The sequence below is a fragment of the Aphis gossypii genome, chromosome 2, assembly GCF_020184175.1.
Source record: "Aphis gossypii isolate Hap1 chromosome 2, ASM2018417v2, whole genome shotgun sequence".
In the NCBI taxonomy this organism is placed as follows: domain Eukaryota; kingdom Metazoa; phylum Arthropoda; class Insecta; order Hemiptera; family Aphididae; genus Aphis; species Aphis gossypii.
In genome coordinates this window covers 22,826,765-22,845,656 of record NC_065531.1, presented here as the reverse complement: position 1 = coordinate 22,845,656, position 18,892 = coordinate 22,826,765, and the positions used below count along the sequence as shown (strand labels likewise).

The following is an 18,892-nucleotide window of genomic DNA, read 5'->3' as shown; positions in this document are numbered from 1 at the left end:
TTTTTTAACGGATTTGCTTGAGATTTCGATTCTAATTTATAACAACAACAATATAAATGCATGTTATAAAAATTAATTTTCGAGATTTTTTCCCATGATACATATCGATAAATTATATTCTGCTCGAACTGAAACTACCTATACGAAACACACACTATGCAAATTGCAAGTAATAATTATAATATAGTCTTGGCCCATGATACTTGTATATGTATATATATATAGTTTTATTTTCATACATTTTAATATTTTCCTGTGAGTAGATTTAGTGCACTTTAAGGCTTAAGCTAAAATTCTCGTAAACAATTATGTCACCGCTATACTAACCTGTAGGTAGCTATAATATGTTAAAATATTTTCTGTGTACTATGCAAATTTAAACTGGTCGTTTAAATTTAACTCGTATACAGTATAGTTTGATGTTTAAAATTGTTTTTTTCTAATTCCAGTTGAATGCATAGTCCGACATTGGCGCGTGTTGTTTTTGCAATACTCATATACAATAATAAATGGATATCGTTATGTTTTATGAAATTAATTTACTCCTTAAGATACATAAAATTGTTTTCACCGAGCCGCAGACGCGAATGAAACGAAATGTAAAAGGATTACCGAGAACGATTTTTCTATTTTGCAATATCACGGCAATCGCGTGTGTATTAGTCGTTATAACGACACAATGGATTCTGTCATGATAAAATTAATTTAATTGCAATTATATCATACATTTAATACTCGAAATAGATATACTGCACTAAATTATAATATACCTGCAGCGGTCCACCGCTATGGTTCGTCTGGTTTTACGAGGTACACGTCGTAATAAACCATTATAATAAAGTACCTCTAGTACTCACATTTTCGCAGTGCACAATTATTACATTGCATTATTATTTTTAATGCATACACTCATACGTAGGTTATATATATACGTGCACATACACTGCAGAGCGATTCACCGTGCATACTCATTATCATTTTTTCTTTTAATAATATATGTATTCAAATAATGAATTTTTAAACTTTTGAAATAAGTACCCAAGGAACAAATTTTCAAATACATCATATTACCATGCAGTGGTGCAGTTCTTTTTTTTTTCAAATCGAACTTTTTAAATTGTTCATTGTCAGATAACTTTTTTGAAAATTTTGATGTGCTCATCTATAAGTGATATTCGTACGAGTAGTTTTTGAACGATTTAACTTCATGCACTTATAGTCACACTAAATATAACATAAAACATAACAATAATTAATATTAATCCATAAACATTTTATAGTTTGAAAAAGTGTCCAAGTATTATAAATACTAGTTCCGGTATTACATTTGTTTTATATCTTTGTAAAACCAATTTAAAGGGGTAACCTTGATATAGGCATTTTAAAAACTCAGAAACTACTCGTTCGAATTTTAAATTATAGATATATTAACATTTTCAAAAAAAAAAAAAAAAATATCTATTCAAATACAAAAGTTGGTTCTCATCAAAGAAAATGGAGTATATGGTCATGGAAATTCGGGAAATAAGGAGTGAGTAAGCTTGGTACGCCACTCTGTATAATACATATATACATTATAAAATGTACTAGACATAAAAATATTAACTTATTGTTTCAAATATTTCGAATCTGATACTTTTTTTTTTATCGACTAGTTTGTAAAAAAAATTGAAAATCAAATATAAATAGACGTCAATGTAAAATCGTATATTTTATTTAACATATTTTTAATAACAGCATTTCTATATTAAGTCATACACAATAATAATAATAATAATATTAATCAATAAAAATTTATATAATAAAAAATACCATTCTTTGTGTAAGCATAAAAATGGCACGCTATCCCTACTCGTTACATCAGTCGTCGATTCAATAATAATAATAATAATAATAATAATTTATACCTATATACAGTAGGTACGGCCGGATATTAAATGCTCTTTTATTTCCATCACGGAGATTTAATATTTATTTTGTTTACAACCACACGAAAATATCGTTTTACAAAGTAGACAAATAACGATATTCTCGGGTTTCGCTTTTAAACGCACTAAAGCGTCTGTGGTAAGTTTTACGAAACGGTGCCTTTTTTCAGTTGACCGTTTTATTACGTCGTTTGAAAGTATAAAATCTCGGTCTAGTCGATGACCCACGTCGGGTAAAAACCACAAGACATTTTTATACTTTTAAACGAACTGCAAAAATAAGTACTTTCCGTGTCCCCACACTTTGCGAAATACGTTTTTATGTCAAAATTGTATATAATTTTATCCATAAAAAAATTATTATTGAATTAAGTAATTATTATCTCTCAACGTGTAAATATATTTAAGACGTAAACACATCAAAATTAATATTATTGTTAGGTATATAAAAAAAAAATAATAATAAAAAACAGAAGTAATATAATAATAATAAAAAAAAGAAGATTATTGAGCAAAACCGTACTTAAATAACAAATTTATTTTTTAGTACGCATTATTATAATAATATCTACAAAAGAAAATGATTATACCATCGCAAGAAAAATTATTCATGGACATTTGGCTGTACTATAATAAAACAAAACACGTGTCAGACAAATTAAACGTACGTATTACAAATTTTCGCATTTTCCCTTATCCGACACGAATTTCATAACAATAGTGTCGTGTCAGACGTTGTTGTTTTGGATAAAATAATAATAATTAAGTATATACATTTAACGAAAAACTGAAATTATGGTGTCCGCAGGTCGAGTTCATAATTTTTTTTTATTATTAAAAAACCTTCTCTCCAATGAAACCGTGAAAAAAAAAATCCAATGCAATAGCCAATAACACATATACGCGCGCTTATATAGTTACTTATGACGCGTGTGGGCTATAAACCAACGAGTGTTGTTTAGTAACGACGAAAATATACGTAAAATAAAAAGTGTCTGTGCGTTTAGTATACTCATTATACATACATATATGTATAGCATGACGTATGTTGAAGACGTATTTTTCTTTATCGTTTCTATAAATAAAATAATATAGGTAATATCTTATACACTAAAATTAATTAAAAAAATAATTAATAACATATTAAATCCGTTAAAAAAAAGAACTGTTCACGTCGTCTGCAGGAGTAATGGTTGTGTGTAATGTTCTATATGCGTTGTACGTCCGCTCGTCAAATTCTCTCGTCGAAGAACACTGAAAACAAAAAAAAAAAAAAATCTAAATTAAAAACCATTAATTGTTATTTTCATTAATCGGTATGATGGTCGGAGACCAATTAGTGCATACATTGTTTGGCCGTCGACAGTATTGTTATTTTATTTTTAAGGTTGCGTAATGAAATTTATATTATAATGTGAGAACGTTCCCAAACAATTATCTCCCTTTTTCGGATACTAAAAACCGTATAAACACAATTAATGAATAAAAAGTTTAACAAAATAAATACATTGTATTTTAGGAACCTTCCAGTTATTTTTACCCACTATAAATTATTATAATACCGTTTGATAACATAGGTAACCCCGAACCCGTATACGGCGACGCATATTATAATATAAGCTGTGACGATGTGCATCAGGGCGATTATATTTTTAATAGCGGACGATCTTCATATTGAAATATTCAATTCCGGTCGTTTCCGGAATTTCATGTTATACTCGGAAATGTATTGATATAAACATATTGAGTATTTATACTCTGCATCACACTACACTCGTATTAAATACTCTAAAGACTAGGAATTATGAGAAATACCATACAGTTATTTAACCGAGTCGTGTAATTTTGCTTATATGTATTTAGGATTCTAGGGTTTTATGATTGGTGTCTAAAAGTTGTTTTAATTTTTTTTCGCCAATAAGTTCATTATAGGTTTTTGTATCCGAAAATCTCGATAGAATTTCCGTAAACACCAAGTCCGAAATAAAAAGACCCTTCGATACAATATTGGTTCTTTCCGATCTCGTAAATCTGAAATGCATTTTTATGACCAATTTACATTTTTTAAATATACCTAACACGCGCGCGTGAGCGTATCGCGTACAAACGAAACGAAACGAAACACAATTATTAGTGTGGGCTATCGGCGGCGGAGGCGGTTCGTTTGAAATCGAAAAACGCAGCACACAACACAATATAGTACAGTAGATACCTGTATTATTGTACGAATAAGACGTATTATACGACATCGCAATCGTCATAATATAATATTATTATATTGTGTAATTTTCGTATACATACAATGTTTACAATAAAACGTTCGCGCACAATGAGTGTATGTGTGCAGAAAATTAAGAATAATTTTCGTAGGTGCATTGCGTTGCGTAAAACGGCCGATTACGCCGATGCGGAATAATAATGACGTGTGCGATATACACGCGGCGCATAATACATATATACTCGTATATTACACACAATATCTCGTATAATAACACGCGAAAGTGCAGAGGGTGACCGACGAAAGTAGGCTAAAATAATACAATAATATCATATCGTCCTCGCCACAATATAATATAGCAATATAACGGACACACGCGGGCAGTATATAATATAATATAAACGCATAATATACGTGTCATAATGTAGTTCATTGATTTGCGACGACCGCGTCTACGATCTCCTACATTTATAATGATATAGACGATAGATAGAATGATATTGAGATACATGGCGCGCACTTGTACTTCGCGTAATATATTTATAATATTATATTATCATAATATTGCGATATACATACTGCATATTATTATTATATCGTTATCCTAGTTTTGAAATGCCGCCAAAACACACCAAAAAATAATTCGAAATTTTCAAAATATAATATAACGACGATCCGGTGTACCGGAATAATAATTATTTTAGAAAATAGCGACTAAAACCGCGGTAACGCTTTTCGTTTTTTTCCGCCATAGTTTTCAGCCGTTTTTATACACCGTCCGTCATCCCGCGTGGAGGCGATCGCGTTATTTATGCGAAGCCGATAAGAGTTGAGATCATCGCACTCGCCGTCGACCCGGTATTTAAGTCTCCCGCGGGCTTTTTCGCAGACCGACTGCTCTTCGCACGGTACAACTATTACGAGCATACGCGCTCTGCTCGACGATATTTTCCTCCCTTTTTTAGCCATCGTATCGACGTCTGGACGTACCTATAATGTGCGGCGCCGCTAAAGTCGGGTTTTTTATTTACATTTTAAAATGATAAAGCGGAGGTAATGCTGCAGGGAATGAATAACTATACGTTGCGTAACACTTTAGTATGCAGGTACATAATACGTACAATAATGTACATGTACCGCGGTGACCTTAATCGTTATTGTTTTTACAATCGACCGAAAACGGGAAAAAGTTGAATTTATTTTTTATTGCGATTCGGCGCATAACAATCATCACGCGCTTATGACGTTGAGAAATCAAATTGTCTGTAGCCCTAGAGTGTTGCAACTCGCAGGCCAATGATATAAATCGTCGAGATTCCGAGTGTGTATAATGTAACCATTGTAATTAATAACATCACGGCAGTACACTGAACCACGGTTAATGGTCACCTGAACTCTTGTGTACATCAAATCGGATATAAGTATATGTTAGCCGTATTAATTATTTTAGCATTTTAACTTTTGAGTTCAAACGAACCTTTTGAACGAACCTTTTGTAAGGTGCCAATACACTCCGCTCATCTAAATTTTTTCTATAGCGAAATTGAAACTACACATTTGACTACGTATAGATTACTGGTTCAAAATCCGATTTTTATAATGGCAATGACATTTATTTTTTGAAATATATAAATATTAAATAATAACGCGTATTGACATTCAAAAATGTTAAAAAAAAAAATACACGCACACATTATGAACGTGTGAATGTTTTGCACTAAATGTGGTTTTAAACGATTGTCGTCGTCTCGATGTTATTAAAAATATTGGATCGCGGTTTTTCATTTTTGGTTTTTTTTTTTAATTTTCGAATTACGAATAACGGCGTTTACCGTTGAACGCGGTCGTTGCGACCAGGCGCGTGCTCTGCGTCATACACTCGACTATACATATATTATATTTTATTATAATATGATGAGCATGATATGTATATATCATTAAAATGTGACAAAATATAATATTATGCAGTTACAGTGGGTATAGTGTTATAGTGGGTACGGACTCGACGACCGTTTTTTGAAGTAAAACGTTTCCGAAAGAGAACGTGGGAAAATCGTTTACGCAACACGCAACGAAAATAGGTACTTATACACAACGTATATATAAAATTGATATAATATTATAATAATAACATCAAGTGCACGCGTATTTTATAAAATATATATATATATATATATATACGACTCTCTATTTGCTATGTGTTGACGAGGACGTAATGTTTACATTGACGTGGCGTATATACTCGACGACTATTATCGTTATTGTGCTCATATCGTGGCTAGCGATGATTTATAACAATATAACATAATATTATTATATTATGCTTTTCGTATAGATCGTCAAATGATATTTTTTATGCCACTGCAGATGCGCGATTTAAGCGATATTACATAGGACTACTCGCGTTCCATATAGCCACCGCCACGTCCGTTTGCGCGTCGTCCCGAAAACCACTGCGCGTAATAATTTTATTTAAAAAGTGATTAGTAATAATACGACTATGACGACGGTCGGGACATTAAATCCGATTGTGTACCTATAAGGATGATGTTTTAATACCTCCAAACGTATAAAGGTATAGGCAATCGATGCATACGAACATCGAGGAGAATTCATGTGACTTAGCCGAAGGACGGTAGTCGCACAATCCTTACAGGCATTTCGGCCGACACACAAACAATAACGCGTATATAATACAGTAAAAATTACCGTTCGTCATATACGATTATACTATACATATAACATTGAGACATTAATTAGAACGAGTATACATCGATGGCAATCGAGTCGATAGCGACGTGCGTAAACAAGAAGTATTTTTTTTTTTTACGAACGTGGATCGTACATGTATAATGTGGACTACTATGAGGAATTTTCCGATCACGACTGTAAGCATAAAAATAAATTACAAATGTATATTAAAAAAAAAAATAACAAATCTCAAAATCAAATACTTGTGAACACAATTACAATGATTATTTTATATAAACGATTTACGATCATGATTTTGATTTCTTAATTCTAAAAGACGTAATACCTATAATTTTAACAATAATACAATTACCTATACGTAGGCTTTTACAAGTATTACTATACAGAATCCGTCTCCAGTTCGTTACGGCGTTTACTTCGAAAATTAATCATTGTAATTTTGTTAGTATATTATATTACCTATACCTATTTTAACTGAAGCTAAATGGAAAATTGTTGAAAAATAGATTTGTATTCTAGTACCTACCTATATATTTGTATACATAACATATATTTTATAAGTTAATATGTAATCAACGAAACTAATTGAAAGTCGGTGGCGCATTTATATAATATTATTATTATTATTGTTTAGTTAACGCGACGAAGTATAATTTTTTCTCGTCGAACAAAATCTTCACGAGCCGGAGGAATGTCGTATTTAATGCGATCATATGTTATAATGTATATATACGATTATCGTTAATCGCATCAAACTCAATCGCACGAGATATACTATTAATTAATATTATAAAATTATTGCGTATCAGCTACATGTGTAGGTATAATACACTGTATATAGTCTTATTGTGCGTCCGATCGTTTGTCGCGATTAATATTTCATAAAAAAAAACACCGACTCGAGATTTTACGCGTCGGATTTTGCACAACGATGACTTACACGCGGATGATCGCGCAAATATTATTGCTATAAGTATATGTAAATTTTCCACGCGAAGCCGCTCGGCGGCGGCGTCCGTTTGACGGGAGGCGAATATCCCGTATTCGGTTTGCTGCGCGCCAAAGAAGATTATTACGACGATGATTATTAAATTTATCGTTCACATTACATGCTGACCGTAATTACGTACGACGTATGTAAAACGCTCTCGGCCGATTGTCATTACTCATTTGCTCGTTAGAAATCATTAGGTACTGTACGCGTTTACGAGCTAAAGCCCAAAGTAATAAAGAAACGCGACGTACAAACAACGCGGTTATTAATTCATCGAACAACACTATACAAGTAAATATTTCTTCACGATCCGATGTAATTTTAAGACATTAAAAAATAAATAATAAAATTTAAAAGAAATTATATATTTTTTTTTAACTATTTGATAGCAGTACCATTTTTTTATTTCACTTTAATGACAGCATCATGCATAAATTACCATAAATCGAATATTATTGGCCGAGTGTAACTTGTATAATGTATATAGGTATTTGAACTTTTGATGAGCAGCGCGGAGGGACAGGACATTTTCTACGCGTCTTCGTAATTGAGAATAGAAATATTTTTGCGGTTCCAGTCATATACGATTCGTTTTTACGTTCAAAAGTTAAATTTTTTAGAAGAAGGCAGGAGGGGTTTATTTTGGAATGCAGTCTCCGACCGAACCGAATCCATCTATGTATACCTACAACCAGCCAGGGTACATCGAATGGTTACGGATTTTTCTGAGCAAATTATGTCCTAACCTACATTATAATGATGACGCGCGCCCGTTTCGTCCGACATACTCTCATCCGTTATATATTAAACAGTTTATTCACGGTCTTCGTCTCTGCTGTCACGTGAGATTTCCTATATATTCACGGCTACGATCGAGACTATTATTGTCTCCCGCGTCACCACGGCTATAATATGTCACACCGCCGGCAAAACGTCAATTCAATTGACGAGCAACATATTTATTAAATTCATTATTTAATAAAAAAAAAATATGGTGAAATATGTTTGGTGTGAAGTACGATTGTATGTATATTATGATATGTATCTGCGTAATGAGAGTTAATATCGTATGAATTATAACAATAACATAATAACTCGGGTCGTTAACTCGTACGCGCACGTGCGGACAATTGGTTTATTCGATGATTGTTTTCTTTTTCATTTCACGAAGGTTTTCTTTCAGACTTTCAGCTCAAACGTTTCAAATACAACATACGACCGGACGACCGGACGTAGCTGCAGTACGTATATCATACACGACGTATGATGTGTTGGTAGACATCCGGATTGAGTGTGGATATTAATGTGTTTATACGATACGAATGGTTAATGAATCTAAACTCTCGTCGACCTGCATGCAAATTATCATTAATGCCACGCGATGATACTAATAATTTTTGATTCGTCTGCACTATTCGACGGATTAACGTATAATATTATATCGTAAGCCATATTATTGTATTTTTAATAGCGATCCTGCCAGACGTCATCGCGGTAGCTATACGGTACTGTGGTATAAACAACAATACAGTATTATCCTGTTAACAGTTTAACATCCTCGCTAATACTCGTACACATTACGTACACGCAGGACGTGAATGTCCGCGATTCGTAACTGTATGCAAATTTATTAATATGACGATAATAACAATTGTATTGTACACGATATTTATAAAACGGACTTCCGTTCGATAGCAATCTAGATACTATACTAAATATAATAGTCTTAGTCGAAATCTCAGATAGGCCGTTACGCAGTTAGATACTCATACAGGTAAATATTTTATTCACCGTATCAAATTTTGATCGCAGATCAGAATAGAATTTGACTTAGTTTTTTTATTATTTCGAAAAAAAAAACATACTAAATAGATTCTATAGGTATAGAATTATAGTGATGAATAGTTATATACGGAGTCGTATAAACATTCGTTAATTCTCAGATTTTAAACACAAGAAACCGTTTTGCAGCTATATATCGTATAGTATTTTGTGCACTTCTTCAGTACACGACAGTAATAATATATTTAATTATCATTGTGTTATGTAGGTACATGCAACAGATATTATTATACAGCGGTGTCGATTCACGCAAGACTTCGATTTTCAAAAATATCTTAATCACACAACATTCGGAAAACAACGAATGGGACAACCGTCGTAATTACGTTTGACTATAAGGTACACTTATACACCGATCGTTACGTTTTTATTTCTCTAAAGAACCATTCGAATTCTCTGTATATAAATATGTGTGTGTATGTGTATACACGGAATAGCACCCCTGTGTCGTACACCTACTAACTTATATAGGCCGATGCGGTTTTCCGGTGCGGGCCGTCGCGTGAGTAGGTCGCGAAAGGAAAATCGTCGTGGAGTTTCGCATCCGACCGTGTCGCGCATTCCTCCATTTTCCATAAGGAGACAATATATAATATAATATTATTGTGTATTATATTATATAGTAAACGCGTCATCTGTGGCAGTTGGCGGTGACCATTTCCGCTGTCACGTCGACTTCGTCGGTACAGCGATCTCGGCACCGGTGCGGTGTGTAACGGTACATATATACGTCGTATACGGTATACCTATATATATATAGGTACCTACCTCCTACTTAGCGCCGAGTTGTATATATATATATATAGGTACAGCGCGCTCAACGTGATCTGATACCATGGTCGTATTCAATATGTATATAAATGTATAATTATATATATTTTATTGTGACAGAGCGATTTACCAAGCGTGCTCTCGCCCTCATTTTTCTTTTTGTATTAAGCATTATAGTTTTAATTTTTGAAACTTTTAAATATATACTTAAGAGCGGTTTTTTTTATCTAATACTTAGATTGTTTTATACAATCAGGTAGGGCGTGCCCGGAGATGATACCAACTCGTTTTTTTTGGAATAAGAATCGCCCTTTTTTCGTGTATAGTATGTTAATCGGATGACGATTTTGAAAATTTTAATTTACCCTAATCGAAATTCGATTGAGTCATTTTTGGGTTACAATAATTGAGTATACTAAAGCACATATTTCATATTTTTGTAAAAGCGTTTTTAAGGAGTAAAATCCTTGTAGTATGTCTATTTTAATATTGTAGAAATTACTCGATCGAATTTTGTTTTAAATATATCAAACTTTAAAAAAAAATCAATCAAATTTTTTTAAAAATTTCATTATAAATAAAAATTGAGAGTAAATATTTATCAAATTATGCAATTGAGACACCGATCCGAAGCTTGATGTTCAGTTTCTAATGGAGTCTAAACATTTTTAATTGTATATACTATATATAGTATATATTATATATGTATTATATTGTTGTATACTTGAATAATACTTAATTATAATTATAATTATACAGACTGATCAGCTGTTCCGGACAATCGCGCAAATTGCGTATATAAGAATTTTCGTCATTTGTCGAGCGCGACTCTTTCGTACAAGGTACAACAACAATATAATGATAGGTGTATACTCGTATTTGTTTTCCGACAATTTTCCCTTCGTGCGCACGTGGACCGTGCCCAATAACAAATACTTTTACCTATATGTGTTATTACACCGTCGTCGTTCCGCCGTTGACCGCGAGCAATGCGACCGTGCCCGTCAGTCGTACCTATATAATATATAATATATACTATGTACAGGGTTGTTATTTTATCGCAAACCAGACTTATCTCGGTAAAAACCAAAACCAAAAAATTTCTAAATTTTAAAAACAAACACCGTCAGCGTCAGGCGATTATACAGCTGTAGAAATGTTAAGTACAGTACTATGCGTTTATGGAAAAATCTATTTCGGTATTCCTCATGTTTCTTATTTTGAATATCGCTTGGCCCACGATAAAATAATCACCCTGTATGTAACACTACACGTTTATCGGGCGAGTTTAAATAATATAATATATATTTAAGTAGTTTATAGTTTTTCACTCGGATACCTAATCGGTGCGCCCATTGTTCCGAAACTTGGCAGACATTTCACATTATATGTATAATTTATACATTATATACATATATATTGATTATTGACATGTACGGGTTCGCGGCCGTGATTAACTCGCGTACGTGCTTATTATTTGTACTCGAGAAAATTGTTTTTCAGAAATGTATACGTATATAGCGTATAAGATATAAAAAAAAACATAAGCGCAGCACGATATAATAATATATTTGCAGTATATTCTGTGGTTGTCTTTTACGCTGTGAACGAAATATAGGCGAGCGTGGAATCTCTGGACGAGATTACTGCAGCAGTGTGTAATAGGTTATGGTACCTATACGTCTCCCCCAACACGCTCAATTTGTAGGACGTGGCTCTTTTCTGCCAAAAACGAAAACACATACGATTCTTGTAACCACCAAAATGAATTTTTGTGAAAAGACGTTTCCACCAAAAAATACTATCGTGTGCAAACGTAGCATTCACGCGTGTACACTAAAATAATAAACTGCCTTAATCATTAGCAATCTAAGCATTATTTAACTGAATAGGTACACATCTCTCACTCGTATATCCCCATTATGTATAAATATTTTAAGAGTTCATGAAAAATATAGGTAATACCTATATAATAGTCACATAATATTTAAAATAAATCGTGTAGATGATCGTAAAGATTCATCAGTTGAATATTTTAACGATTCGAATTAGGCATTATACAAGTTTAACAGTTGAATCTCATAACTACTACGTAATATTATTTTGTTATCTATTTGAACATTTAAAGTCATTAGTAAGCAAACAACTTTTCTCGCAGAAACAGTCAACACCCCCCCGCGGTATCGTTGCGAATATTCTCTTGATTTCGAAACGTGCAGCTACCAACAAACAATTATAATATGCGTGTCCCGGCAGGGATCGACATCGATTACCAGTATTTCTGTTGTACATAGATATAGGTTAGGTTAGTAACAAACGCGACCATGGTTCTTCGCGGCGTATCGTGGACGAGAAAAGTCTATAGTCGTAACGTCCGAGCTGTACCCTAGTTTTGACAACCAATCATTTTAAAATACTATATGTAGTAATATATGTATTACGTCGCACAAAAGAGCGCTCGCATAACGTCACGTAATTACACACAATATATACACAGAACCGCGAGTAAAGACTAATGACTATTCGCAACTAATTAGCAGCGAAAAATGTCGTATCATTCGTTCTGTATATAGTTGTAGTAGGTGAATATAATTATATTATATACTTTTATGCTCGCGCAACGCAACTATAATAACGTATATGAAAAACCATAAACAACTGTAAAAAAAAAAACCTTGTTGGTTTAGTAAAGAATCTGACGTCTTTTTTATTTATTTATTTTTTTTTTTTTTGGTGACTTCAACAAATTTAGTGATAGGTATTTATAATATAAACGTACCTACATAAGTACTAATAACTTAAAGTGACAACAGAATACGCGTGGGTTTTTTGCTAACCAATTATTATTACGCTCGCGAGTCGTTTTTAGCCGACACGTCGCATCGCACACGCGCGGTTCATAAGTCGAATATAAGTACGTCAGTGTCGCACTAACAAATAACGACGACCCGCAGAATCCAAAAAGGACGAATAGCTAATAAAAACTAAGGTCTGTGACGTCTGTTCGCTCGATTGTTCAAATAGTCTAGAGGAGAAAGAGAGAGCTAGTACTTCCGCGGCGAGTTCGCATCATGACCGTTTTTCTCTCTCACACCATTATAGCTCATCGATTAGAAATCGATACATATATATTGCCGTGCGTGTCATCCGGGGAAACTATAATATCATTCATTGTTTTCAAAACGTGTTAAATCAAATGGGTCGTCGTTGTCGTACAGCCGTACAGTAAAATTACGGCAGCCGCGGCGGCGTGCGCCATAAAACTAGCCGCAGCGACTGCGTATATGTACCTACATAGAAAGCAGTGTTCAAATCGAGACACATATCACCTCGCCGTGGGAAAGGCGAGAGAAAGAGACGAATATACAGAGCTCGGAGACCGATACGCGGATTTACCTTAAATGGCATAAATAAACTGCGGTTCGATGCAGATATATGTGCAGTATTATTATTATTGATACACAACGAGCGACTCTTCGGTATCGCGGAATTCGCGCGGGCGCGAGAAGACGCGTTCAAATCGTAACACTGTTGTGATGTATATATCATACGTATAGGTATCTACATATTGTATTCGATTTCACCGACATACCTTGACAAACGCAGGTGCAATAATAATAACACAAATATAATAATACATAAGTGACGTACACCGTGTACGGCACAGCGGTGGACAATATATCGTTTGTTGTGTCGTATCTGTTTCGTATTATATATATTATATTATTATATACAGAGCGATTCGTCGAACACGCTCACCCTCTCTTTACATACTTCGATAACGCGAAATAACTGCTCGATCGAGGAGTTAAATTAGGTAAAAAAAACATATCCACTAAATACATTTACGTATAGTAAAAAAGAAGGTTTTCGTCGAAAAATAGAATTTAATAATATCATTAAAGAACTCTAAAATAGTACAAAATCGAGAATTTGATAATATTATGATGTTCTGCAAATACAGAATTTAAAAATTAAAAAATCAAAATTTTTAAAAATTTAGGCGATGCTTGGCGAATTACCCTGTATATTTTAACAAGTATATGCGTATATTATGAGCGTATTGTGACACGGTTCTGCGTTTTTATGTCGCTTTTGACGCACATCTGATGAATATTTGTGAAATGTGATACACACGCGTTTTTCTCTGTGTACCGTACACGTAGAACACAATGTTGTTATTGTTGCTATTGTTGGGTTAAAAATTGTATACGAGCGCAGGCACCCGAGTCATAAAAATATTCAAATCGCGAACAGACGTTCGTTAATCAGAAATTAGCGGTTTAATGTATTATATTATAATGGGTGTTTTACGAGCATTCCTCGTGTCAGCTGTGCACTGTGGTCAAGGACGATCCATGACCTCACCCGACCACTTTTCGTAAGTATATTCGTCGTTTTGATTATATTATTCGCGTACAACCACGAGCAACGCTTGTCGTAAAAAAATCTTTATTCCCGTGCGATCTCGAACGAGAATATAACATGATATTAACCCGCGGACGGCGGACTACATGACATTTTGGTACCATTGAAATACTTATATACTAATAAACTTATCGCTGGCCTTACAACTGCGCAGATGCTTTCGAAAGTCGAATTTGGTGCGCTTAGAAAAGAAATTACACGAAAACATTTCCGCTTATAGGCCTCTAGCCGGCCTATACCCTCATCGTTATAATATACACGTACAATCTGACTTAACTACAGCAGGGTCATCAAAATTTCACGCCACACACAAACTGCAGCGTGCCTGCATATAGTTATGCGTAATGTGAAATTCAAATGACTCTGCTATAGCTGTAAATTATTACTAGACTGATTTTTATATTTATGTATACTTAGAGTGAGCCTATACTTATTTCTACTATATATTACAGGCTACCCATTAGCAACTACCAGAGTTATGGTATAATAACGCGCCAACACACGTTTTTAATTTCACATTCCGAAGCCAAACGTTTTTCACAGTGGTATTATTTCTTTGTACAAAAATTAAAGTTTATAGTATACAACTATAGTTGCCCAACCCGCCGGACCGACGCGATCTGCCACACCTCCCTCCAAAAGTAAGTAAAGAATTCGGTCGAAAAAACGTTGTTAAAGTCAAAACGAATAAAATATGATCAACTGTCGATAGCACGGAAAATCGCAGATTATAAACTTATAAATAATGTCTGATGGCGGTGTACCGTAAAAGTGATTGAGCGTTATTTATAAAAATTCACGAATGTCTGTCGATTGATAATAAATTGTAGTACGATGATATTAAAACAAATTATTTTCATACACATCACTATTTAGCGTCCGTATATTATTGTTTTAAACTGTAATTATTATATTTTGCTCGTCGCTAGTTGTGTGTCGGAATGTCGGCAGAGTGGACGTGCGGACGACCTGCTGAGGGCGTTTATCGCTCACCGCAGGAGGATCACTGGACTCGGATGTTTACAATGACGACGGCGCGCAATAAACGGTTGCGTACGCGACGGGACTGGTGATATCTCTCAGTGGTTTAATGCCATACAACTTACTATAATAGAATACTTGTACTAAAAGTTTACTGTTGCAAATATTTAATCCTAATTATATTCTAATATATGGTCACATAGTTGTGCGGTATTTAAAGTAACCGCGTGCTTGCTGTTTATCAATGTTAAGAATACGATATCACGAATATATTTTTTAAATATTTTATAAAAAGGTAGGTATACTGTTTGGATTCCCGACGCTAGATTAAAAATCTATTTGCAGTAAATAAAAATCTCGTCAGGTCAAACGACGTCTGGTTAAACTTATATACGCGACTTGTGATCGGAAGACATTTTTATAATAGGTATATATATAAGTACAAAATCATTATAACGTAGGTACAGCTAGATTTTATTTTTTTCTACGTTTCCGTCGTTTGCACGTACACGACATTATCATTCGTCAACGGTCGAGTTAATTTGTTTTTCATTTGCGATTTTTTCCCGCGAAGATTCCACGACTATAATACTATATACGTCGCTTTTTTTTTTATTAAAACAAATACCTAGTAATTTGTGTGTTCAGTCAGTCGGCGTCCGTTTTCATTCATTAAATGTATTCTGTCAAATGAGCATTGTTAGAAATTTCAATGTCACGCAAACGGACCGTAGAAACACGACTGAAGAATCCGAGTTCAGCTGACGTTTGTATGTTATTTATCAATTATTTGACTCTCGCTCATAACAGCGAAATAAAAGTGCGCTGAAACACGCGATTAATGGACGTATACAACTGTCAACATTATACAGATGTTTCAACTTGCAAAACGCGCCATAACAGAAATCCAACACTTAAAAAAGCTCATTAAGAATCTATCGAAAGAGATTGACGATCAACTTGGCCGTTTTAAATCTAACACGTATTTGCTATAATAATCGTATAGACACGTAAAAGATTAAGGTACAATATATATATATATATGTAGGTATAGTTAATCGAACTAGACCTTGAAATGCAATCAATTCTTGGCTATTAAGTACGAACAAAAAATGCATATGCACTTATAATAATTATACACGTTCAAACCCTCGACGTCTATTATTATACGAAAATCATCACATGACGTGTAATCAAATCGCGTAAATTAGATATACCATAATTTTATGTCAATAGATTGTTTTTTTTTTTTTGTGATTTTGGTCAATTTAGAATGGGCTCGACACGCGTTGAAAACAATAATAATTTAATAGCTTTTAGACAACCTATTTATGAATAAACGAAAATTCTCAGACTGCTGTTGCTGCACGCAACGTCTTCCGGCATTATTGTATAATAAATAATAACTAATGGATTCGTATAATTTTAAATGCAAATATCTTTGGCTTTCAGTCATTTCGGAATATTTCACAACAAACGTGCGTATTTAATATCGTTTTTTTATATAATAATTTATATTGTAGCATTATAACGATAATTTCTTATTTATATATCTTTGCGTGTTCGCTAAGGACGGAAAAACTATAAGTCGATCACGAAAGAAAAAGAAAATTACTCCTAGTCGTTTTCTACTCGGAAGTCGAAATCGATTTATTTATTTATTTATTCGTACGATACGAAATTAATAGTTTAAGCTGAATTTTTTCAACCGCATAAATATTTTAGTCGCGAACTAACAGTATATTTGTTACAACATATTATCCGCGTTAACTGTTCGTTATGTAGGTATTATATATTACACACATGAGCTCGGCACGTCAATTGATTATTTAAAAACCATCACTGGCGTATTATTGGCGTCCGGTTAAACTAAAAATCATCATTATCACGAAAAAAAAAAAATGATAAATCGAATAGTAGGTATATACGAAAAAACATACATGGACAGAAAAAAAACCACGCTATGAGTATATTGTTCGAACTGAGATGATGAACTAATACGAAATACAGGTTCTACGAATCTACGAGTAATACACGGATAAACTCATGTTCGTAGAGAAAAAAAAAGAATTGTATCGACTTGTAACGAAACGCGCATCATGTCGATGCGATCCATATGGGTATATTATGAACCTTTAAGTAGGGATAACATGTCCGTCTTTCGGCTTACATTATTATATGTGGGAAGCGAATCACTGTCGATACATAATAATATTATATTATAATATTCGCACACGTATTATAAACGAGCGAATATACATACGACTCGTATACGATATATGCGTATATATATATAAATGCGTGTGCACGTCAAACCGCCGAGTACTGTTATGATATTATTATATCATGTTGTATGTATACCTATATATAATAAGTGCGCGTGCATTACGCGCGTCTTATTCCTTTCGCGTACATATATTATAATATGTCCATAAAAACGAACAAATGCGCGTTAAACCGCAAAATCGTTTGATTATTTGTAACGCACTACGACGCGCATAAGTTTTTTCCTCTTTCTTTTTTCGCTTTTTTTTTTCGAGTACCTACGCGCTTTATTATCATGTGTACGATTATTGACGTAATCTCCGCGGCTGTTTTTAATCCTTCGGCCGCCGTATAGGCCGTAGCGTCGGTGTATTTGGACCGCGTAAAGTCCGTCGTCATGATATTATATTATTATAGTTTTTACGCATATATTATCACATAGGTACGAAATATATGCATGTACCGCAGCCCGTGATAATATAATATAATAAACTGCACCTATATACGGCGGGAACACGTCGACTGTCGAGGAGTATACCTTATAGGTGCGCGGCATGCCTAATGATATAATACGAGATCTGCAGACTAGCACTAATTATTCGGAATCCGTTCGTGCACTGTTCGGTTACCGACTATAATATAATATAATCCGATCGTTAAATCAAAAAAATATTGTGACAAAAAAAAATTGGGTTATTATTAGAACAAAATCACAAATTCTAGAAAATATGTTATGAAAAAAACTTTTTTCAC

The 18,892-nt window shown here is 33.7% G+C and overlaps 1 protein-coding gene across 1 annotated transcript in view; it reads right to left on the bottom strand.

Moving 5' to 3' along the window:
* Positions 1–1,692: 1,692 nt before the first annotated feature.
* LOC114124364 (uncharacterized) overlaps positions 1,693–18,892 on the bottom strand; it is a 39,796-nt gene continuing 22,596 nt past the window's right edge. Inside the window, exon 2 of the mRNA XM_027987595.2 lies at positions 1,693–3,182. The gene's annotated coding sequence lies outside the window, so the exon portion shown is untranslated. The remainder of the gene's footprint in view (positions 3,183–18,892) is intronic.